The sequence below is a fragment of the Neopelma chrysocephalum genome, unplaced genomic scaffold (assembly GCF_003984885.1).
Source record: "Neopelma chrysocephalum unplaced genomic scaffold, ASM398488v2 Primary Assembly neopelma1_22, whole genome shotgun sequence".
Lineage (NCBI taxonomy): Eukaryota > Metazoa > Chordata > Aves > Passeriformes > Pipridae > Neopelma > Neopelma chrysocephalum.
The window spans coordinates 14341593-14368176 of NW_020897689.1; the positions used below are offsets into that span (position 1 = coordinate 14341593).

General features: G+C 36.9%; 1 protein-coding gene across 3 annotated transcripts in view; it reads left to right on the top strand.

Annotated features, from left to right (window-relative positions):
- TOX (thymocyte selection associated high mobility group box) overlaps positions 1-26584 on the top strand; it is a 224327-nt gene that overhangs the window by 67610 nt on the left and 130133 nt on the right. The gene's annotated exons all lie outside the window — the stretch shown is intronic.

The window sequence follows — 26584 nt, forward strand, 5'->3', positions numbered from 1 at the left end:
GTGGTCATATATTTATCTCCTCTATGATGGCATATGTTTTTAAATTAGGCACTTACTAGATTTACTGATTTCCTCCCTACATATGCTTGCAAGGGAAAGGCAGATATTAGAACTTCTTAAGATGACTCATTGCTAAATAATAGCAGGGCTTTTATGTGCACACTCAAAGGATGCCAATTGCAACTTTTAAACACTTGGCTTTCTAACCGTGGCTAAGGTTTTGTCTATCTGATAAAACTCCTGTCATCTTGAATTTGTTAGTCTCAGCAGTACAGATGAGCTGCTGTATATCATCCTGGGTAATAGAACAGCTTTTATTGGTAACTTTAATATGTTAGACGTAGAATTTTAGTATTATAAGGTGCTGTTCTCATACATAGACTGAACTGAAGTGCACACAGAGGCCTAGAAAACAACCACACATCAGAATTTCTGCTTTGTTCATATAGTATTAATTTAAAGATTCTATTTATGGAAAATACCTCGTTCTTATGTAAGTTGCTTCCATGAGATGTTCTTCTCAGTCAAATATGTGTGTTTTCTGTTTGGGATGGATTACCTGTTACAAATGTTCAAGTTTTACTCTTTCTCTGTTCATTGATAAAAACTCCTCAGTAGCACAGGTATGAGTTGATATTTGCAGTTTGTGTTGAAAGCATCTCATAACCTTATTTTTGGTAAGTAACTGAAAATGGGAGTTATGTAGACTAACACTCTGAATCATTCCTTTGGCCCCTGATTGTTTCTTGATGCTTCAGGATATTAATTGGAGTGTAAAATGTCAGAATTGGACAGGAGATTCCAGTACTGGGTCTTAGTGGTGACTTGTAGAACTGCTAGCATTCTTTACTCCCTTGCTTACAGTAGAGCATTCACTTGCTCTTGACTACTTGGTTCTTACCAAAGGTACTTTGTCAGTTTATGTGCAGGTCACTTTACATTGCAATTGTTTTCCAGTCTGCCGTTGTTCATTTATGAAAGTGACAAGTACAAACCCATGTTCAGATGGAGTTCAGATGAGTACACCTCCCAGATGCTTTTCTATAGCTCATCTTCCCCTTTTGCGATTTATGACTTCATCAGCTCCTTACATTTCCTCCAAGTTTTAACTGGGTGAGCGATAGAGATACTGCATAGCATCAGGTTAAGAACTTCATGGCTTGAAGCATTTCTCTGAATGATATTTCCGCAATTGCGGTTATTTTTAGTGGTCTGTCAGTTAGTAAGGTTTTGCTGTATATTGTGGGTTATACTGAGTTTGTACACTATTTTAAAAAATGTGGACTGAAATCTAAATGGTACAAGAAATACAATTATATTATGTCAATTCAGTCCTTTCTAGTCAGGCTTGTGGAGTCATGAAAAAAAATAGAATTTTTTGGGAAGACCCTTTTCCTGTAAAATAAAATTCAATGCCATTAGTTCACCTGCCCTTTTACTATTTATTGTTGCATAATTTAATAGGCTTTGATGATTTCAGATTCAGGCTAACATCAGTTTTGTCTGATCTTATCCTATTTATGCTTCTGAAATATTGATGTATTATGATTTTGTCTCCAGCCCAGCAGAACTTCTCCAGTGTTTCAAAATCTAGTTAAAAAATAAGTCAGGGAATGACTTCAAGGTCTCCTGAGCCAATTCTTTCTGAACCCTTGGGTATAAGCTCTCTGACCCAGTGATATTACATGTTTTACTTCACTTTGCTTTAGCTGTTTAGTATCCTACATAGTTAGAAATCTTTGATTTGTTGATTGTTGTTGCAAATTGTTTGATTATTACTGCAAATAATTAATATATGACTTTCTGAAATATGTATTAGATTCACTTATCTTTTGTATCACAATTGTTAATGTCATTATCCACTTCTGGGACCAGAGGTTTGCCATTGCCCAGATTTCATTGGTTAATGACGCTATTTGCCCATACCAGAAATTATTTTTTTTCTTCAGCCTATTGGCTTCCATGATCAATGGTCTGCATTTCTAAACTGCTGATTTGCATTTCTGTAAACTTCCACATTTTCACTTTTGGCATGTATGAAAGAAAAAATTGTTCCAACTACTTTTCCTCTCAGTTTGGATGGTTTTTCACCAAAAAAAATCCTATTTTCATGACTGCAGAATAGTGCAGTTTTTATAGTTTGATTTTCAGTTTTCTTTTGGATTAAAATATCTACTTTGCTCAGTTTTATTTGTAAATGTCTTTAAAATTATTTGGGAACACTGACTTTTTACAGAGAAAAAAATCTATGTCATACTTGCACATTGTAATTGAAATTCATTTGTGAAAGCTCTAACATAGGCAGTTGCCAGTTTTAGGGAATGATCAGGTTATTTTTATCTATCACACTGAGATCTAGTACAGAATGATTTAAAGTTGCTTGATTTGCTTTTTATGTTGGGAATAGATGTGTAATTTTAGACATTTCAAAAATACATTATCAGTAGCATCAGAAGTCTACCAGCTTATGTCTTCAGAAACCTGTGTGATTTTCTACATATTTACATGTATTTCTATGTAATTTTTAGATGCCTGCTCCTTCTGTTTTCTCATCTGTGTTGGCAGCTATAAACAACCTGATATTGTTGTCAATCAGATACAACTATGCTGAATTAGGCTGTAGTTCTTAAGTATGTAAATGATACCTTTAATGTGGAGTCCAACATTCTTGCTCCTCCTGGCTGTCTTTCCTACTTAGGTTTTACTGATAAGTTTCAGTCATGTGAATTATCAGCCAGGTTTCAGTCCTACTAGATCATGTCAAATTTTATTTCACTGACACATAACTGTAGTTATTAATGTTTCTTTGTTTCTCACAGAACAGTTTATAGCTTGCCTTAGTTTTGGTTGTTTACAATGATTTTCCTTTAGGTCTCCACTTTATGATTATGTATTAAGTGGTCCTTTAGCATGTATTTTAGACGGCAAGTTAAAGTTCTCCAGTCTCTTGTTCTGAAGTGCAAGCAGAATTACTTAGAAAAATCAGAACTGCAGAAGTTCAATCGTGAAAACAAAACAGTATTTTACAGGTTTGTTTTTTTTTTTTAATTTAGCTTGCGGTTGTTTCATAATGAAAAATATATACAGACTCTCTCTCTTTCTCTTCTCTTTGCTTAAAACAGATCAAGGTAAACAGTTGAAGCAGGAGGAAACCAACTGTTTTTCCATTCACCTTATTATTGAGCTGTGGTTAAAAGAACTTCCTTTTTGGTACTATCAAAAAGATCTCAACTAAAACTTCAGTTGAACATGGAGAAGAAGTAGACTCTTTTAGGGATAGGAAAATACATACAGACACTTGCCTTTGCCTAATGAAGGCTAAGAAGTATCATGTTAGTTGTGATTTGATAGCTTTTCTAAGCTAGACTTTATTGTATGCATGGCAGAAGATAGGAATGTTTATTTTTGTTCCTTGGCTTGATTTATGTTGAAATTTTGGTCATACAAAATATTTTACATCACTTGTTATCACAGTTTGCAATTTTAGCCATAGTAGTATAAAATAGAAATAGTAAAGGAACCGAAATTGAAGTATTTTAGAAACATGAAGTGTGAAGCCCTGCCCCGTTCTTGTTGAGAGCAAAACTTCTGCTGACTTTATGGAGGCCAAAATTTTGCACAAAGATTACAACTAAATAAGAAAGTACCACCAGCAGAGTATTTTTGGGTGGTTGTTACATGCCTCAGGAAGTATTACAAGACATGAAACTAAAGGATGCATGAATTTAACCACCCAAGAAGTGTAATAATCACGCAGGAGTGGGAGGAAGGGGAAGCTGAGTTCAGTTAAAAACCTGCTTTTTTACCCTAAAACAAATATGCATTTACTGACAAATGTGGAGAGGAAAAGACATCACATAAATCATAGATTTTTCTGGTGCTTGAAGTTCCTGGATTGTTCCAGAGTGCAGGAGGCACTGGTTAAAGTAAATAAAGAGGTGGGAGACTGGGACCTGGGCCCCAGTGAGATGCAGAGTTACCCTTTGGCAGTCCATCTTTGGCCTAGTTAATCGTGGGGATATTTTTTCTTTCTTTCCTTTTTTTTTTTTTTCCTGTGCTTTTATACACAACTTAAGCAGGAAGGGAGGAAAGTCCCTTGTCCCTTCTTCCCTCTTCCCCCCTCCATCCCCAGGAACTAAGGGGCAATTTCAGACATCAGCTGCAGATTATTTCATGGTATCAATCCTGCCTTTTTTCACACATTTATTCAGACAGCAAGATTAGAGATGAGGTGTCCTCATTCCCTTTTTCTTGGTGCAGAAAGATGTACATTTGTAGAAGAGCTGGGGTGAAGCCAGTGGTGCAAGGGAGACCAGGTATTTAACGTTCGCTGTGACAAAAATAGGCTTAAACCACCCACTTTCAATCTGACTGCTGAAGTTCATTTGTACAGATAGCTGCCAGTATCAACAGGCATTGGTGTGTGTGGAGAGCATGCAGTTAATCTGAGTTGGTGCATCCAAATGTAGTCATGGTTGCGTAATTTTCTTGTCAGGTTCAAGTGTTACATTTGTAGAACATCTTCAGCAACCACTCACTTCATCATAAGGTTTTAAGAGCCATATTCTCCATTATACTTTAAAATGTGCGTAATCCTTTCATTATTGAGAAAAAATGCCACGTCGGTTCAGAAATAGGGGAAAGCAGATGCTTAATTTTGAGATGTGCTTGATTTGTCATTTCTCAGGAAAGCCTTACATAATATACATAATATGCTGTATTTAATATACATAAGTGCTTTCTTGAATAGAGGTGCTTCCTTATTGCTTAACAATAAGCACCTGCTTATACACTTAGAAGTGTTTCATACATATATACATATTTACTTAATTTTTTTTCTGTGAATAGCCCTGGGGAGGACATAAAACTGTTTATAGATTTAAAGTCAAGCACATGCATAAGGGATTTCAGGTGTAGGGTTTAATTTGAGAAATATAAATTTAAGTCAAAATTAAAGAACTGCCTTCACATCATCCTAAGTGATTGGTATGTCTTTACTACTAAGAATGTATCTAAAGCTGTAATTATAGTATTTTCTACAAGCTTTTATCAACAATGATGTTAGCATGTTCATTTGCCACTTGGTGGCCTTTGGTCAAATAATGTTGCAAAGAAAATATGACTAAAATAAAGTCCAATACATATTTTTAACATATTTTCTACAAAAAAGTGTTTTAAAGTTAATATTATTTTACTTTGGTTTGTTTTTTTACCATAAAAGAAAATAGCTTTCCTTATTAGCAAAGAGCAACCCAAGACCGTGTTTGATTGTTATGGTTACACTACATCAACCAAAACTATTCATAAGAACTGCCTCTGTTTTTCCATACAGATTTCCTCTGATTTCTGCTTTTTCTCTCATAAATAATCATCTTTAGAAATTACCACTAATAAATCCCAAAACGTGTTTTCCTGGAGTATTTGAGCACAATGGTTGGTAGGTCCCAAGATGAAATGATACAAATTTGTCAACAGCTTCCACAAAACCCAGCATGGTTACTACTTTATGAGTATGGATGTAATTAATTAGTAGGTCATCAGAACGAAATGGTTCAGAAAATACTATTGTAATTTTTGAAAAAGCTATAACCAAGCTGAGAAATTGCAATTCTCAGCTGTAATCAGCATTTTCAGTATTGTCCTTAGTAGTAGCGTTGAGACTGTGGGGGCTGGTTAGAAGTTAAATGACTAAACCCTTTAACCTCACCCTAGTTTTGGTCATGTTTCTGGTTTCTGGTAATTATCTTGTCTAAAGTCATATATTGGCTGCCGAGGTTAGATTTTCAGATGACTTCATTTTAGGCATCTCTCCAGTTTTTTTATTTCTACACATTTTCTGCAATGCCTTTTTTGTAATGTCTGTTTTTACTTAAGAGTTAGTTGACTATTTGCTTCATTAGTACAGGGCAAGCGAAAGCTGTAGGTATAAAGCTGCCTTTTTACATCTATGCCTTTTGTTATCATTTTTTCTTTAGAGTAATACATTTACATTTCATAATCATAAACATGAAATTGAAGATGAAATCAGTTCTCGAAAGATTAATTCAGTCCTGCTCACAGCTGCAAAGACTGTAGAAATAAATATCATTTTGCAGTAACATATTCCTGACAAAGGGCATAACAAAAGACTGATTTCTATTCAGAGATAGTGGGTATATTTATTTTGCATGTAGGGGGGAGGGGCTGTAGTTGACTGCTTGCGACCCTGACCTAGTTTTGTAGCTGCTTATTATTCAGCTATATGTTTGAGAAATCTCTGTAATTTAATTTGGCAACCTCTTCTGCATGTCTGCACGTAGCAGTAGGTGCTCTTAATATTAGTCGTGTCCCATGCTGAATCATATTTATTTAGAAAAAGGAAAATCCTAATGCACTTATAACTCAGAAAGAAACTGTTAATTGTTAGCAGAGAACTGCCTGATTACAGACTGGATGTCTCGTCCAGGGCCCTGCCATAATTAGTAACCACTGTTGACATTTAGATTTAAATTGAATTTTCTTCTAATTAAACCCAGAGGGGGTTGATCCTCTCAGATGTACAGGTTAATAAAATTAGTCAGAAACTGTTAAACAGTAAACTGAATTCTCCAAGAGAGCTTTCCCAGTGTATTGTTAGGAATTCTGTAATTAATATTCAAAGGATTCATTAGATTTGGAGTTGTCCTTTTTTGTTTTGGGTTGCATCTGGGTTTGTTGCAGTTATTTCTTTAATTAGGTCTGTTTGCTTTTGATATCTGCAGTAATACTAATTTCCATCATGTTTGTGCATGTGTAATTATAAGTGCTGTAGCACCATTCATCCATACCGTGCAACTGTTATATGTAATAACAAGCTGCTTTTTTTTTTGGACACATTCAGTGATTAGTAAACCCAAAACCTAAAAGCAGTCTGAAATGAATTTTAGGAACATAGCCTAGACTAACTGGTGTCTATTTCTCATCTTCATACAAATGTTAAAACTGCCACAGTGTCATTTGCTTTCCTATTTACCATTATTTTTTGCTGATCCTTCCCAAGCTTTTTGTTTAAATAGGATTATTTTTCTGATGAAATCTAGATGTTTGTATTTTTCCTACTGCTTTTTCGAGTACATCAGTTGGATTGAGATCTCAGCCTACTTGAAATTAATCTGTGTTTTTGCTTTCTTGTCCTGCTCAAAGATTAAGTTGAGTATGAAAACTATTAAACATGTGTGCCAGGAAATCTCAAGAGTACCAGTGATGTGAGAAAAAGTAGAGTCAGAAGTGATATAGGGAGATATTTGAACATTAAACTTTTGCGAATATGAGAATTTTTACAAAACTGCTCTGTGGGAGTAAAGTTTCTCTAACAAAGATCTCATAGCTGAACTCTTGTGGTTCTTTAATAGCTCTTATACAGAGGAAATCCAGTAAAATATCAGTGGGCACTGAGAACAATTTAGTACCAATACTAAAAACTTAATATCAGTTTTACAAACAAATGTGAAGAATATATTTTACCATTTAATGAGCCTCATGAAAGTTATGGGTTTGGTTTAAATCAGTTTCTGCTCCACTGTAACTTTAAGATAGAGGGTACAGAGACATACAAAATGATAAATGAAAATGTATAAAGAATGCTTTCCTGAAAGGTATCTTGAAATTCATAAAAGTTGTTCAATACTATTGAATTGAATTTACTCCCAAAGTGAATATAATTTCTATTCCTTTCTCCTTAATCATTTAAGCCAAACAAACAAACAAAAAAAATCTAGATGACTTCATTTTTCTTGCTTCATCTGAATAAATAAATTGGATTAGGCAAAGAATGCTTCTCACTCAGAATTGGCTTCAGATGGTACAAAAACAATAAAAATGCATGGAACAATTCACTGTAGCAGTGCATGGGTAAATTCCACCCTCCTGCAGGTTTGTTGTGTAGAAATCACAAGGCAGATCAAACCAGAAGTGGCTGAAACTGTCAGAACCTGAACTGCAAATTTTAACCCATTTAAAATTGTTGTTGGTCTAAATGAGTCTTTGATAGGAACAGTTTGTATGGATAACAGCTTCTGGATTCAGAAGGTACGGTTCTCAAAGAAACATCTGAAAAAATCTGAGTAAGAACACTGAAATGGAAAACAAACTTCTTTAGCCCACAGTCCAGTCTTTACACTGAAAAGAGACTTAATATTGCTATTGATTTTACACAAAAGGTGTCTACTATGGTGATGGGCAGCAGTTCTGCTGAAATCAATAGGTAATTAAACCCCCAATGAGAACGCAGTCTTAAACTGAATTAAACTAAACTTTTGCAGTGGCCAAATCCCATTACCCCGTATACTCCAAAGTCTCAAAAATTATCTGTAATCACCTCCGAGGGCCATCAACTCAATCCTAAGTTTGACAATGTAGTAGCCTTATTACATGGAATCTGAACTTCCATGCATGGATGAGAATGTGCAGACCATCATCCTTTTATGTGACTGGAAGTGTCATTGAAAGCCCCTAGTAAGTGATCTTGGATTTTCCCTCAGAATCATGTACAAGTACAAGCTTAATCACTGGCGGCAATATACATATGAAACTAAGATTTGTTTCTTGTATAATTTTTAGATAATGAATTAGGAATAGCAGGTTTTTGATGTCTTGACAGCTAGGCAGAGCTGTTAATGCAAGCGAAAGCAGATGTGCAATCACCGTGCTTTTATTAAACTACGTGCATCTCATTGGTGCCAGCAGGACACCAATAGAGAAAGGAAAGAAAACAGCAGTTGCTGAAGAAGTCAACAGCATGCCTATCAAGTTTGAATATACCTGAAAAACTTCAGGTCAACCAACAGTATTCAAGAAATGTAAAAATGTCCATGTTCCCTAAGTTAACAGACAGGTTCAGCAAAATGCAGACTTAGCGAAGAGCAGAAAGCTTGGGCTGCCTTAAAGACTTCTGCCATTTAGCAGGGAAACTCATTGCCTGCTGAGACTAAGAAGCCTGGAACAAGTGTCCAGTCTGGGGCACTACAATCTGGCCCGGCTCGGGCCGATGGTCCATTTGTAAACAACTCAGTTACAGGGAAAGCAAGGGTGGGGTTAACTGGCCTGAAAGGTGAAAAGCCTCGGTCTTTGCACACACAGTCACAGGAAACTGCAGATTTCAAGGAGCGAAATATTCTGTTTGCTTGGCCATATGGGATTTCATGAGGGAATGTGGTGAGATGATGCCAAGGTTTTTTGGAGTAAAATGAGCTAGAAATTGCTAAAGACAAATAGCTGAGGTTCTTATTGCTGCCTATAAATGTAGACCTTTTAGCCTGTTGCAATAATATAAAGAAAAAAGAATCAATTTTCTTACTGTTAGTTGTTCTGATTGTCTAACAATGTAACTTTTTACTTTCATTTTTCCACGTGGTTTTGACAGATGGAAAATTAAGTATGCAGTGCATAAACTTGTTAGATATAGGACGTAAGCTTTTATTTTTACTTCGTTTGAGATATTTAAGATATCTAAGTTCTGAAGGAAGTTGGTTTTTTGTGGAAAGCCAAGAACTACTGCCACATAAACATAAAATCCAAATGTCCTCCACTTTATCTGTTTCAGTCAAACCCCCACATTCTAAGTCACCTTGCCAAGGATTTTTATTGTGAAAAAATAATCAGTATCGACAGTATTCTATATCATCCAAAAAAAGGGGTGAAAAAAATGGGGAAGAAAGAAGTTACTGAAACTCATTACAAATACTCTATTGATAATGTTTCTTTGTGTAAATAGTGCCTATGTTAATGCTTATATTGAGAACGGAGAAAGAATAGGCATTATGTTGCATTATAGCTGTTATATTTTAGATGTGAGTAGTCTGTTCTCCAGGTGCTCCCAGTCAGCTAATATTTCCTATGTTGGGTAAAATATTTCCTCAACTGCAGATTTTTGCATGCAAACTGAGGAACATAGTCTGTATTTACTCTTCGCGTAAAGCTTTCATTTATGTCAGTGGAAGTTCAGTGTAGAGCATGAGGACTGTATACTTCTCTAAGTACTGGTAAGAAATATCTCCCTTTATACACTAATAGACTTGTCACATAGTAATTTTTTCCCCAGTTATATGCTAGTTCTACCAATGTAGTAACAAAACAAAAATAATAAAGATGACCCGTAATTACATTTGATACACCTTTTGCTTTTATCCTCAATTTCCCATCACCTGTATGTGATGGCTCACTGTTCAGCCTTTATTTTGTCATTGAACAAATTACTTGTGCAAGTAAGTGCATTCGCCACAATGAGATTGCTTGCATCAGTTAGTTTTCACGGATAGGAAAGGGCTGCCCTTGATCACAAAGTGCCAAGTTCTCCTAATGAAGGTGGTGGAGAGATTTTCCTCAATAATTGGGTTCCAGAGTTAATGCAGGAGAAAAAATAGTGAGTCTGTTCATTCAGTATTTCTCCAAAATACAACTGTGTTCCCTCCTCCAAATAAGTTTTTGTTGAAAACCAGCTGCAAATGGAATAACATAAGTAAGAATTTCTCTTCCACTTTATGGGCAGGAGGATTTCCATGGAACTAAATTTGCAAGCAATGAAGGACTTGACAATGCAAAGTACCTTTGCCTAACTGTGAATTCAGAGATAATTTTTAGCATTGCAGATTAGGAAGGAACTATGGAAGCCGGTGACATCACATGATTTATTTTTGTAGCCTAAGTAGGTGAATTCTTTGGTGCTTTTGCATTTTCACAGATCCAGTGTTAGATGGAGATTTCCAGAATCACTGGGGCATCTCAAAGATTGGTGTTTCTAAATTCATTCAGCCCCCATCGAAGATATTTAGCAGCCTGTTACATCTTGAGGCATATAAATTTTGGGAAATCCTGAATATTTATGGAAATTGTTTTAGCAGACCTATAAACTCTTTCAAAACTCATCTATCTAGGAAAACTTTCTGGAGCTACAACATTGTAAAAGCATAGGTATTTTACTTTCAAATGCCATTGGGACTGTCCCTCATGAAAGAGAGTGGTTAATATGCATTGGTGACATCCGGTCAAATATGGAAACAAATGTCTAGACATATGGTAAATTTTTCTGATGAAAGTAAAAGAAGTTTTACAATACTCATACTAGTTCCGGTCATTTTAAAGTTAGTATTTTAATGCTTTTAAATATCCAATTACAATCTATAAGACATTTCTTTATTCTTAGCATAGAGGCAAAGTGTATATGGAGGGATAATTTATGTTATTGGAACAAATTATATAATTAGATTAGCTTTCAAAAAAGCAGGCTATTCATCAGGTTAATAAATATTTTCAGGTACAGACCTATCCTGTTCTAAAACCATAAATTATACAGTGCTTTCTCTTCCATGTAGTTATATGTGTGTCTGTGCATCAGATATTTTGAAACTCTTGAGTGTCCCCTTGTTTTTTACTGAGTTTCAGTGAGAACTGAGAACACTTTGCATGTCTTCAAGAAGCATTCAGCAGAGGAACAGTTGGAAAGAAAAGAGACACTTCAGTGGAGAGAGATAAGATCTGCTTATCTGCTTTTATGTGCGTGCATGTGCACACACACGCGCCCTCATTTCCTTTATGGTTAAGTACGTGTATGTGCGCATGCACATGACAAATCAAGATTTTACGTGGAAATGTGTGAAAAAATGTTGCCTTTCTAATCTTGCTATGAGCTAGACCATATGACTATGTTAGAGAGTTGGAAAGAACCTCTGGTGCAAATGTCTGAAGTCTGATTTAGCTTTCTAGGCTTCTTGGCTGACAGCAGACTGTATTTCGCGAATGTACAAGCAAATGTTTAGTAAGAAAGACGTACTAAATGGGTAAGTTCTGGACACTACTGCAGCCAAATCTCTGAAATATGTTTTTGAGATCTGGGATTTATGAAACAAAAGTGCAGTGGCTGTAGAACTTACAGACAAGTTAGGGAGACAAAAGTCAGCAGACTATGTCCATGGCAGCACATGCAGGTGATACTGTGCTACAGTGCAGAAGAGTTTGCTATCGGGTATTGATCGCTAATGCAGCAGAATATGCCTTATGGCCACCAGTATATGGCTTGAAGGATAAATAGTGTGTTTGGCCACAAAACACAGTGACTGTCCCTAGGGTCAGTTGCAGGTTGAGTGAACAAAATGGGATGTCCGTGACAGCAGATTGAGGTAGGTGGTGCTGTTCATACTGTACTGGATTTTAGGTGTATTTCCACGAGCACTCCTGAAGTATACTGTTGAGGGATGTTGTTCTGCAAGTTCACAGATGTAGCTGACATGTATTTACTACATTTGAAGCTTGGGGATGGCTTCCCCACTTTGTTAGAAGGTCTGTACATCTGCGTAGTGAATAAGTGAAAGGTGATACTAACATTTAGAAAATGGCTTAAAGAATTAAAATTCAAGAAACAGTCAATTACACGGGAAGGGAAGAGGATAAAACTTCTCATAATATTCATACTTAAACTCACAATGTCTTTGGAAAACTGTTAACTAATTCACTAAAAAAACTTTTTTTTTGCATTAGTATTGTTGTTTGGTTGGAATTCTGTATGAGGAGGCTTCTTTGATACTTTTGGTGAGTGCATGCTTGTGAAATTGATATGAGCATGGCTGTCTAATAGTCTGATGATGAGATTCTGGACATTGGTTCTGGACATTGGGGTAAGGCTCATGTCCTTCCCAGGAAAGGAGGAGTGCTCAGAGAACTTCATACAAGTCTCTCAGTAAAATAAAACAAAATTGAAGGGAATGTGATTTTGTCTTCATGTACAATAGGAAGATTGTACAACCTGGAAACGGAAAAAACTATTTCTGGCTCAGCCTGGTCTTTGGCTCTTTAATGTACTGCTCTGTTGCTTTCTGCTTGCTAGCAGTTACCCATGTGTGGTATATTGCAAGACCATTGTGCACTTGTCATGGTGATGTGTCTATTCCTTACATTTTCATTAGCCATGTAAATGCTTTATTTCTACTGCAAAAGCTAGTACTAAATACCACTGGTTAACATAATTCACCTCCTTGGGCTTTTTCATGTTCAGAAAATATTTAAATCCTAATGCATGTTGTGATCTCTTAGGTGCTAATAATAAAATATGCCACTTGCGATAGTCATGTTCTCACTTCATAATTAAATGAAGTAAATCACTGAAGATTTGAAAAACTGTTTTAGTACTTTATGCAAATTGAATATTGGTTTGAATAATAATTAGGTTGACAAAGTAGCTATAGGAAGCAATTTTGCATTTCTTTCAAGGAAGGATCAAGATACTTGATACTGTTTTCTTTGGTGAGGAATGGTGCATGTTAAAAATACCTAATACAATGTTCTCTGATATCAGTGTTGAGAAATGCATATGCACATTCTTTGTTAGCGTGAATGCAGATATGGTGATACGCAAAGAGGGTTTTACCAGTATTTGGAAACCATAACTACATAAGTAATGTAATTTGTGTGTGTTTTTACAATTTAAAATTACAAATTTGAGTTCTCGAAGTCTCCACAAAACACTGCACGGAAAAGGGTGGGTTTGGGAGAGCACTTAAAGTCAGTGCGGCAAGGGGTAAAAAAGATAAAGCTGGAGAAAATTGCTGCTGACTGGAATCAAACTACACTAGTTGCTTACAATTGATTGTGTGTTGTTCAGCCACAAAGATAAATCAGAACATAGAATACTGCAATAGAAAAGTGGTTTAGATGTCATAGAGACAGTATGACTATTTTTATCTCTCAGTTGTAAACCATAGCTTACAGTGGCTAAAATGACATTGAACTGTTTTTCTCTTTGATGATTTACAGCCTGTGTAGTGAGTTTGTAGGAGCAGATGTCACGTTTTATGTATTTGAAAGTGTCAACACTGATGACTTATGTCTGAAGATTCTGTGCATGAATCAATAGAATGTAGTGATTTCCATTTCTTAAAAGAGTTTTTTCCGACATAATAAAAAACACATAGTGAATTTTGGTCATTATAATGCTACTCTTGAACTCTCATTATTTTTCTCTGTATTTTACACTACCAGGAGATCATTATTTTGCAAAATCCACTTTCCTTCTCACCTCATAAGCACAAATATCTGTGGGTAAACTGTCTTCTCTTTTACTTCCCCTGTTTAATTTGGAAGGTGTGCAACACACTTATTTTCTTTTCAAAAATGAATGATAAAAAACTTGTATGAATTGATAAAAGAAAATGCATCAATGTTATCTTACAAAGAATCATACCAAGTAAACCTAGACAGATTTCATACTCCCAGCCTTCTCCCGTATTTCAGAATGTTACTCTCTGAAAAATTTTGGAAAAAGTACTTATATCATTAAAACCAAAAGTTGAATTTGCATTTAAATGGAAAATTTATCAATAACTTAGCATCTTCAAACCTAGAAGTTTTATTGTTAAAAAAAAAAATCCACGTAAGGCTTCAGTTTGCATATGTGCAATATTCTGTGTGTGTGCAGGGGTTTCTTTATGTAGTCATGCAGTCACAAAAGCGTATAAGAAAGTACTAGCTTAATTTAACATTTTTTAATTCTATATATGGAAAGTCTGTCAGTATAAATAGGAATTTGTGTATAAACAAAGGTCAGAAAGTTGCTTTTTAGAATTTTATTAATACTTCTGTATTACAGACAATGAAACAGATTTGATATGTGCAGGTGTTGTCCAATCAAAGTTTTGATTGGAAAATATCCTTTAAAAAATGAACTTTTTTACATCTTCCTAATTCCATATGTTCCATCTAGAAAAACATAAGGTGGAGGGTAACAGAGCATGAGGTTTTAAAAGATCCTTGAGTTTTGCAGCAAGATTCCTTTTCCTCATTTTGCACATCAAGTACTTCCATCAGAGCAGTGTCTTCACGGTAAGTTTCTTACTTCATACATGTGAGAAGGGCTATTTATGGGCCTCGACCTTTGGGTTTGACTCCATTTGCTCAGCCAGTCTGCTCCACCACCACATATGGGTTTGGAGACTGCAGAGAGCACTAAGAGATGCTTCTGGAAAGGCAGTATGCTCCTTCTCTTTGTGTACACAGAGCAAAAGTCTGAGTATGAATGAGATGTTTCATATGTAGATCTCAGCTGGTGACTGCTACCTGTATTGGTCCATCAGAGTTGTCTTCCATAAGGGAGAAATGGAGCATGGAATTGTGATTTCAGTTTGAACTGAAGGTGGTTAAATTGCGCAAGGAAAGATCTGGTTCTTTTAATTTTTGGAGCAAATGTGTTTGCTTTTCATTGATTGTCATAATATGCGTGGAAGCTAAGAGTTTTCCTGGTGAGTGATTACTGTATGACAATATGTTAGTTGTATGAACACATTTTTTTGTTGCTGACAGCGGTGTGGCCGCAGATCATTGGTGTCAAAAGTGTTGCCTAGCACTGCAGGAGATTGGGGAAACTGATAGAGCATTTCCTTACATTCCCCAAACCTCTCTGTTGCAATTCAGTATAACATTATTATACTGACAGCCTTACAGAAATACGAGTACAGTAAGGATGCTGAAACAGCTATGCCACAGTGCATTTAATAGCAGTGGTAATTATTAGCATGGAGCTCCTGTGTTGCGCTAAGTGTTTAACAGGTTCCTGCCCTGAGGAACTTGCAGCCGTCATGGTGCTCATGACAGACAGGCAGAAATGTGATGCAGCTTTGCACAGAAAGTGTCAAACCCCTACAAGCAGAAAATATAAATTGTTTCCTCCTCTTTTCTAGGCATTTCCCAGTCTGCCTAGGGTGTCTGTCATTAGCTGGGACTTGATTCTGGCCAAGCTGAGTTTTCACAGTAGCAAGCCCTGAAATAAGACTTAGCTGAAAAACTATTCTTCTGCTTCTAGATCCATGTTTCCCAACTTCAGTGGCTGCCCTGAGTTCAGCTGGGGTAGAATTAATTTTCTTCCAAACAGCTGGTAGGGCATTGTGTTTAGGATTTAGTATGACAATGATGTTGATAACAAACTGATGTTTTAGTTGTTCAGTAGTACTTACTCTAAATCAAGTACGTTTTGGTTTCCCATGCACTGCCAGTGAGCAGGTGCACAGGAAGCTGAGGGCGTAACATAGACAGGACAGGTGACCTGAGCTAGCCAAAAGCATATTCCATACCACAGAACATCAGTATATAAACTGGGGGGAGTTGGCTGGGGTGGGCCAATCACTGCATCACACTGGGCATCAGTCAGCAGGTGGCATGCAACTGTGTTGGGCATCACTTCTCTGTCTTGGGTTTTATTTCTCTATTATTATTATAATTTACATTACTATAATATTTAATTTTGTTTAAACTATTAAATTGTTCTTATCTCAATCCACAACTTTATTCTTTTTTTCCCAGTTCTTCTGCCCATCTGGGAGGATGGGGATGAGTGAGCAGCTGTGTGGTACTTAGCTGCCAGCTGGGGTTAAACAATGACAATGCCGTAACACAGATGCTCTTTCCTGATTTTTATATTAGCCTTTATAAACATAACTAACTGTGTATGCACATAATTTTCCTCAACAAAAGCTTGTCCTTTTTATCAAAAATGTCTGCAAAAGAATTTAATGCCTGGGAACCCTAATATGGGGCTCTAGGGTTATTTGAAAGTTAAAATTAATGTACTTTGAATCAATCTTTTCATTTGTGCATTAATCTTAGAACTCTGGACTCCAAAGTTATTATCATACACTTTCTGTTGTCAAAAACCTTGGTTCATACAGGAAGATGTCTTTCAGCTAAGAATGTCAGTTGCTGTGCTGGATTTGTGAAACGGCATCTCTGGCAATCACTGCAGTGATTTTTCCAGTTAGAAATAATTATTTTTTTTTTGGCTAGTGATTCCAGTCTTCTAAAGAGAGAGGTCATGGGTTGGTCTACACAGCAGCAGGCCTCTGGCAACAGATGGGGTACACCTGTCTCAAAGGAGAAAAGGATCTTTGCACAGGAGTTAGCAGGGTTCATTGAAAGAGCTTTAAACTAGATTTGAAGGTGGAAAGGGATAAAACCAGGCTCACTTGAGATAAATCTTGGGGCAGCGTGCCAGTGTTTGAGGGATGGTGTGCTAGCAAGGTCGTTCAGTCTGCTGTATCAGTGGGGGATGGAAATCCATGTGACAGCAAAGACGCAAGGATTATTGGTGTTTTAGAAAACACAGAAGCATCTGAAAATGGTCACATAGGAATTTGGGCTTCTCTCCCAAATAGGTGGTGGGATCAATAGCCCAACTGGAGTACATCAACGTAAATGCGCACAGCATGGGCTAAAACAGGAGGAGTGGAAAGCCACTGTGCAAAACTATGCCACTGTGTGGAAATCTATGACATAGTTGCCAACACAAAAACATGGTGGGATGACTTACACTGCTGGAGTACTGTGATGGATGGCTATAAACTCTTCCGCAGGTATAGGCAAGGAAGGACAGGTGGTGGAGTAATTAGGAAATTTTTTCACTAGAGCTTAATGATGGTCACAATCAGGTTGAGTGTTTATGGGCAAGAATGAGGAGGAAGGCCAAGAAGGCAGGTGTCGTCGTGGGAGACAGTTAAGGACTAGGGCAGACAAAATATCCTATAAGCAGTTTGGAGAAGTCTCACAATCATCAGAGTTTTGTCTCATGCATACAAAGGATTGGTGGGTGATGTGGATGTTGGAGGCAACAAAACTGAGTAAGAATCTGGAGAACAAGTCTTATGACGAGTGGCTGAAGAAGCTGGGGTTGTTTAGTCTGAGGAAAAGGAAGCTTAGGGTAGACGTTAGTGCTCTCTGAAACCTACTTGAAAGGAAACTGTAGCAAGGTGAGGGTTGATCTCTTCTCCCAAGTAACAAGGAACAGCACAAGAGGAAATGGCCTCAAGTGGCACCAGGGGGGGTTAGATTGGATAGTAGGATAAAGTTCATTGCTGAAAGGGTAGTCAAACATTGGACCAGGCTTCCCAGCAAAGTGGTGGATTCATCATCCCTGGAGGTACTTAAAAAATGTGTAGATGAAACCCTTGGGGACATGGTTTAGCGGTGGACTTCGCAGTGTTCAGTTAAGGGTCAGACTTGATGACCTTGAAGATCTTGTCTAACCTAAACAAATCTATCATTCTATAAATCTATTATTGGGAAAAAATAGGCACTTTGGATAATGATTTCTTTTTCCTTAAGTATTTATATGAAAAAGTCTCCTGAAGTTTCACACAATCCCCAGTAAAACCATTCAGATTAAAATATCATTAAAATACTTGAAAATAATTGTTTAGTGAAGTTCAATAGGGAGTGTTTAAGATTGAAGGGGGACACAATTTACGCTGGTCCTGAATATTCCTTTTTCACTGATCAGGGTGAAAACTGATCAGGAAGTTGTTCCACATGCCGATTAAGTTGAAAGGGTACTATTTAGTCACATACAAGACTATGCCAGAACTATAGGTTTGCATTCAAAGCTGGCATGCTCTCTTCTTCAAGGAGCGAGAAGACCTTTCAGTGACTCCTGCTAATAAAGCTGAGCATTTAATGATGTTACTATTACTGTAGAAAACAGAAAAGTGTAATCTCAACAGATGTATGCAATATCTCAGTATTTGTGCAATCTGATTTTTAGCAGAGCTGTGGCTGCAACTCAGCCACTTAGGCACAGGATACTTGCAAGTTTTCATTAATGTGATCAAACTAAATTTGCTTCAGACTCACCACTTTCCACAAATTCTTGTCTTCATCATTTGGGGCATGGTCATATAAAGTAATAAAATGTGTATTTCATCTACCTCTATAGGTTGATCAGTACACAAATAGGAACTATTATGTTTTTGCAAGTTAAAAGTTCACTTAGTTTTACTATGTTTTTCAAATTTCTATTTTGGTAAGGAGAATGATGGTTGTAGATTCAGACAAGGCTTTTTTACCATTAAAGTTGGTTATAAATAGTTTCCTCTCCTTTGCTCTGGTTTTATTCATTAGCATATCATAACAGAGTAACTGAGTACTATTTTTCTGCCTTGCACAGTGATGAGCTGTACAATGACCACAACAAAAACATTGAAGGATGGTAGTTCATTAAATGATGGTAATTCTGAGTCCTGTCTTGGGATCTGGCAGAATAGGCCCCACATGTATCCTAATAAGACTACGGAGTACAAAAGGGAATCATCAGAGCTACCTTCTTCAACACCATTTATTTACTTCTCAGGGCTTGTCTATGACATTATTCTGATATAGTTTAAACAATTATTGTGATACCAGCTTTTAAAACAGCTGTACCATGTTGAATAACATCACCAACAAATATGGTTTTTTTCTCCTTGACAGCTTTGGATGGTTTCCTTTGTGGTGAGACTGAACCACTAAATGAATTCCTAGCAGTTGCAAAGGCTGTTTAGAAATGAGGATCAAACCTTCACACGGGTCTCATTTGGAGCAGCTGTAGCAGCAAGCTTGTGTGTTATACTGGGGAAGTGCATAGGTCTTTCTACCTAATTACAGCTAGAATGCAAATAAGTGGCACTGGTAAGAGTACACAGATATTGCTGTATATGAGTTGATGATAGAATGAGCATATTGAATTTAGCCAAACTGTAATTTAGTTCTGGCAGTCCATTTTGTTTAGGATCTTGCAGTAAAAAGTTTTTTCATAGAAAGAAAATACTATCTTTTCAACACTGTACTTGTATATTCTTGTCATTGCACACACTAAATATTAAAAAACTCCCACAACATTTGGCACTCTTTCGGAAAAATAGGGCTGCAAAACCCAAACCTATGTATTTTATAGTACATAATCTGTTAATTTCAATTTAAATTAAAAAATGTAATAAAAATTATGAAGAAGGTAATTGCATACTTTTCAAATTGAATAAATAGATTTTTTTCTGTTCAAATAAAGGAAATGAAAATGTTATAATAGTTAATGCAAATTCAGAAATCCATACAGTTTGTCAAGAGTATTCCATAAGAAGTTATTGTTGTGGAGGCAAATGCTTCCTTTATTTTCATTGGCATAATTAAGTGAAAAGTTTAAAACTTTATTATTCGAGATTGAATGTATAGTGTCAAATTCAAGAGTTATTTTACATTATTGAGTCCCAACATATCAAATTCATGAAATCTTTGGGATGTGAAATGAGCTGATTTACAGAGTTCTGTCTTGTATTAAATTTATGCATACTATTCAGGTTTTCAGCATGTTTTACTCATATATGAGTTACCCATGGTCATATTGCTATTTCTGAAACTTAACATGAAAGCCTGTATTCTCATGATTCAAACAAACAAAAAGAAAAAGGACATAATATTTTTAAATAATTGAATATTTTCATCCCTAGCAGTACTGTGTTTCAGAACAATGCAACTGTCCATTTTCATTGCCCAAAATGCAATGTAGCAAAGAATATTAAGTGGAAAGCAGATTTACACTTTTTGCCATCAGAAAACCTACTTTAAAAACTTGATTTTAAAACGTGTATAATTGCATTAGGATGCAGGTGTCGTGAGCATAATCTTGAACAGTGAGATGGTATAAGGGAAACTCCATATTTCTGTGATAGCCTGTAGAGCCATCAGGAGCGACTGGCAAGAGTGCGCCTTGGCTTTACTGCTCTTGATCTAGAGCAGTAGACTAAGCTACTAGAGCTAAAAAAACCTTGCAGCACCAGGTTACAGAATGAAACAGATGGTGCTCAGGACCAGGCAAGGGCTTGCTGCATCTTGTTATTGTGTTTGTATTTTGAAGATGTGGGACTTTGTATCAGCTCAAATTTGGCTGGTCTCAGGGACCTAACACTCATTAACAGTTGCAGTACATCTGGCGGTTTTGTTTCATCCAAACGTACTCTGTTTGTGTGCTTCACAATACCTTTATGTTGAGAAATTGCTATGAAAATACACTTCTCATCAGAGTTAAACACCAAAGTAAACAAATCCAGTGCCAGCCTGTGGAGAGGGCAATGAAGATGAAGTAGGAGCTAAGGGAAATGGCATAATTAATGTACAGCTTCTTTCTTTGTGCTGAAGAGGTTTGGGAGGAATTCCTGATGCTTTTGCTGGAATTGCTGCAGACTGCCTTACTTTGTAACCCTCTTTTAACACCAAGTCTTGGCTCTGTGCACTCATGTACAACAATTATATGGAGGATGTCCTAATCAACTGTAGGACTTGCAGTGTTGCAGTGGCAAGAGAGATTTGTTGGAGAACATGTGCTCCTATTGAAGAATAATTCTTCCAGCCTGTCATTTATTTCAATTGTTGCAGTTTGTTTAAGTGCTCAAGTTTTTAAAGACAAAAACAATAATACAAATCTTAATTCAGCAGTTTTATGATAAGCCTTTTGGAACTATCTAAGCTCTAGTGATTGACTTTCCAAATAAATATTTTATTGATTCTTAATGCTTCCTGGAATATCTCTAGCTAAGGTGGATACCTTTAGTAGCTTATGTTGCAAATCTCAAGAGAGATGCTAAGTGTGAGGTGTTGAGAAAACTTAAGCACACCTAGCTAAAGTGGCAAGGAGTGACAGCAAGGAGAGCTTCTGTCATTGTAAGAGTAATGAAAAAATAAACAAGGAAAATGTGGGGTTGCTGCTGAATCCTGATTTAGTGAAAGTGGATGCAGATAAGCCTGAGATCAATGCAACGTTTACTTCACTCTCCAAATGACAAAATCTCCTAGGCCTTTGAGCCTAGAGACAGGATTTAAGGAAGAGAGGATTTGCCAGCAGTAGCAGAGGATCAAGTCAGGGATCTGTTGAGAAATTTTGACCCATACAAGTCCATAGGATTGGATAGGGAGCATCCAGGACACAGAGAGCTGGCTGATATCATTGTGAGGCCATTGTCCTTTGTTGTTGAAGGGCTGTGGAAATTGTGAGAGATTCCTGATGACTGGAGACAGGCAATGTTGCACCCATCTGCTAAAAGGATGAGAAAGGCCATACAAGGGACTACAGGCTGGTTAAAGCTAATTTGGTTCCTAAGAGAATCGTGAAATGTGTCCTCTCAGAAGCTGTTTCTGCACAAGTGAAAGAGAATAATGTGCCTGGAAATAGTGACATGGATCTGCTAAGGGCTAATCATGCCTGATGATCTCTTTACCACCTGTGGTGAAATTACTAAATCTGTAGATGAGAGGAGAGCAGTGGATCTTTGATCTTGGAAGGCTTTGACACGATCTCCCACAGCATCCTTGCACTCAAGTTGGGAGAATACAGCTTAGATGGGCGGACTGCTAGATTTGTGAGAAACTGACTGACTCATCAGACTCCACATGTAGCAGTTAATGGCTCATATACTGCCTTGAGGCTTACATAAAACAGACTTCTTCAGGGATCTCTACTGGGACTTGGACTGTTTAGCATCTTTATAAAAGACCTGGAGGAGTTGATAGAATACAATCAAGTATGGAGATGACACAAAACTGGAAAGGCCGGTTGATATGCTTGGGGGCAGCATCAGCATGCAGAGGCACCTGCACAGGTTGGAGGAATTGTCCACCAAGAACGTCAGGAAATCAACAAAAGCAAATGCAAAGTCTTGCATGTGGGCTGAACCAACCTTTGTGTTTGTACAGGCTGGGGACTGACTGGCCAGGGTCTGATTGACTGTGATAACTGCTGAGAATGATCCCGGGGATCCTGATGGACAGTAGGCTGGACATGAGCCCTGGCAGTGGGAGAGGCTAACAGGTTACTGGGTTCTATCAACAAGCCTGTTATCAGTAGGTCAAAGGATGTTGTTATTCAATTTTTCTTCACACTCATTAGAAAACTGAATAATTTTTTAATTTGTCCAGGTTTGGGCTCGTCAGTATAGATACACTTTGCAGACTGGAACAATTTCAAAGAAAGACTACCAAGGTTGTCAGGGAGAGATCTAGGGACCAAGATTTGTTCAACTCAAATAAGAGGTGGCTTTGGGGTACCTAACAGCAGCCCCCAGAATCCAGAAGAGAGTTTCTGAGATGACAGTGCCATGTTCTTAGTGAGGTGCACAATGGGTTGACAGATTGCTTATAACTTGAAACATGGGATGTTTCTGCTGGATAGACAGAAAAGAAAATTCTCTGTGGGGATAATTAAGTCCATGCAGCCAGTTATCTGGAGATACTGTGGAGTCTCAGCTTCTGTAGGTTTTTGAGGCTGAGCTGATCAAAGCCCTGAGCAACTTCATCTGAGTAGTGTTGACCCTACACTGGGCCGGAGGTTGGGCAAGTGCCCTGCTGGGGTCCCTTCCAACCTGAATGTGTCTGTGACGCTAACCCAGACAGGTCTGTACAGTTCTCAGAGCTTGCCACTCATATTTTTATACTGCCAGAATCTTGTGTTAGTCTCAATGGTTGGAATAATTAAATATAGTCATGAGAATTTCCAAGAGCCAGTGTGGACATTTCTGAGACTGGTGAAAACAAAATATAGTGGATTTAGGTTTCTTACAGATATCTTGCTTCAATCAAGTTGACAAATCAGTAGATTTTCCAACTGAAGAGGTGAGTGACAGCTAGAAATCCAGAGATTTCTGGATTTCTGGAACACTTTTTAGAGTGATGATTACTGAAGGAAGCTGTTGCAGCCTTATACCTTATGTAGCCTTATGACATGAGTAGATTGCTAAATAAATGATTGCTCTGGACATTTTTCAGATAAAACTTATGTCTGGATCAAGAATTTATTTAATAACTCCATATAAGTTAGGTTTTTAAATATGGCTTTTTCTTTAAGTGTTTCATTTTAGTATTCATTCTTTAAATCATTTTCTGTTCTTTGTAACTGTTAGACCTGATTAGAAGGAGTGCTTTTGCTAAAGCATTATATTAAATGGGTATGTTACAGATATGCAGTTTATCTAAAAAATGTTTTGCAAAAGAGAATCTGCCCTGCCATGTCTGTCTCTGATGTGGAGAATAGCCAGGCAGCAAGCAAGGTCTCTGCTATTAAATAGTCCTTCATATGCCTACTGTGGTTGCCACTGTTGTATGCATTGTAAAAGAAGGTAATGGGGTGGGAAGCAAAACTCCTCTTACCTCCAGATGGAGTTGAAGAAGAGCAACAGTGATGTGAGGTTGAACACTCTAGCCTATTTGCATTACTGCAATACTATTTAATATTACCTATTGTTCTTGCAGGCATAAGAAAGCTGGGGAATGGCTCGGACTTTCAGCTCTACACTTTCTTGGTCCTTCTAGTTTTCATTCTATTTTGAACATCATTGTTTTTCTTTCAAAAACAAAATTATATGGAATGATTGTCATTAGCAGTGACAAAACCAGTGTCATTAGCAGGAAGACAAAAGAGTTTTCTTTTCATTGACTCTGTTAACCCTAAAGGCTCAAAATCATAGGGATATTGTTTGATTGGTAAATTGAGTAAATCTGACATGGGAGTGGGAACAGAAAAGTGCATAAAACTAGCTTTTTAGTGGCTATATATATATATACTAGAAATCAGTGTGTATTAACTCTTTGTGGGCTGTACTCTTAAAAGCTAAGATTTTTTGATTTATGGCCAGTTGCCTGATTAACAGAATCTCTGTAAGATTTTGACTGAGTTAATTGCACAAATCTGTGGCTAAAGCGAAGGGTGGTAAAATGTGTGATCCTGCCTGAACTTGACAATGTTGAAATCTGTAATCTGAAAACAAATGTTATAAACAGAACTCACTGGAAGAGTAAATTTATCCTGATTTCTTGGTTTTATGGGTTAGTAGTTACATCTCAAATATTTTCCTTCTGTATCCTTTCCAATATAATTTCCCAGTGAATTTATTTCCCCAGCTCTTCACTGCTTAACTATAAATTCTCACTATTTAGTTTGGTTTAGTTTCTTATGCTGTCCTTCTCATCTGAACAAATTGTGTAGAGTCCATTCTCCATGAGTATTAGTTTAATTTTGTTTCCTGCAAATCTGGTTAATCTCTCTAACATTCAAGACTTCATCTGAAGTCCATAGAAGTAAATGTGGGAGTCTTTCCAATCAGTTAGCATATGCACAAGATGCAGAGATATTTTCTTCTCGCTGCTGTAACATTGAACAGATTCATGATCTAAGAGTACCCTGGTAGCATTTGGCAGCAGATTTAAACACTTCTTGCTAAAAAAAGGTTAAAATATTTTTGTAGATTGGGTGATCCAGATCTAAGGGGCCTTGTCTGCAGTCATGCCAACAAAGTTATGCTTGACAAAGTTAGAGATTTGGAGTTTTCCTCGATTTCATCTAATGTTACATCTTCAAATATAAGACGTAAAAAAGCGCTTCTAGCTGTGATCTGTAGAATAAATTTTTGGTAAGTGAAGAAAAACGTAAAGTTTCAGGGGCCATTTTGGAATCAACTGTCAAAGGGCATGATGCCGTCTGCTTTTCAGGAGCCATTATTATTCCTTTGTTCAGGAAACAGTCCTTACATTGTTGAATCTCCCCAATCTTTGTTCTGATCTTAACACCCCTTCTTTTGAAGACTACAGTCTATCTGGCTGTGTTTAATTTTGAGAATGCTAGTTTTACAAACCCAACGTGGAGCTGGCCTTAATCTCAGTGTAGTGTGAGCATACACGTGAGGTGATAGTGGCCTCTTCTTTTTCTGTTTCTGAAAATGCTCATGGTATTTTGTATGTAACGGTCAACCACTTTCACAGCCTCTGGCTGTGCTGCAGTCATGACTGGTCCTCGCTTGAATGACTTCATTGTTTGTTGGCCCACTCTGTACCACAGAGGGAAGACACCTACATGAGAAAAGGCCGAGCTTCACCTTTTGAGTCGCTTCCTTATGTAGATAATACTGCTTTTCTTTTTATGTCTGTTGTAGTTTTACTGCTCTGTCTTTTAGATACGTTTCAGTCTCTCAATAAATGTTTTCTTGTTCGCCACTTACAAGTGAGTTTTTCCTGTTTTAATTAACCAACCTGGATCCTCAAACATTAGCTCCAGTGCATTCAGCTCTAATACTTTACAGATGTTCCTAAATACTAGCAGAAGAGATAAATACACCCATTTTAGACAACACTAACGCCAAAGTAAAAGTAGTAATTGGGTATTTTTTTGCATTTATTTGGCTTCTTTTTCTGACAGCTTGGCACCAGAGGTCAAAAAGCTTTCAGAAGACACTTAAAAATAAGTCTTCCAAAAAACACTCAAAATAGGGATTGATGTTGTATTTTTATATTATTTTGCTGACATTGGCATAAAGAAATATTTAACCTAAGTCCACACTGGGAAATCAAAAACAGGACCAAGAATGGAATTTCCAAATTTTTCACTGGCTGTCCAGTGGCAATATTTATCTCTTTATGAAAAAGGAGCTGAGGTGCCTTTTAAGGCAACCAGAACCAGGTGTACAGCAGTGTAACTCAACAGATCAACAGTGCTTCCACTGAAATATTTAGAATTCTGATATATGCCATCATTTTTCTATATAATGTTTGACAGCTTGTAATTTATTCTTAAATTTCAAGTGCACTTACACTTATTGCAGAATATCTAAACTGCATTAGACGTAATCTATGGCAGGGGTCCAAACCAAAATTGACCATATCAAAGAATGGCTTTTATATAATCTCTCAGTGAACAACAAGAAAAAAAGATTATTTCCTCATGATTTTATTCTGAAAGAGGCTTTTTGTAGTTCTTTTTTCATATCAGAATTTTGTTTCTTTTGATATATTTTTCAAATTCACACAC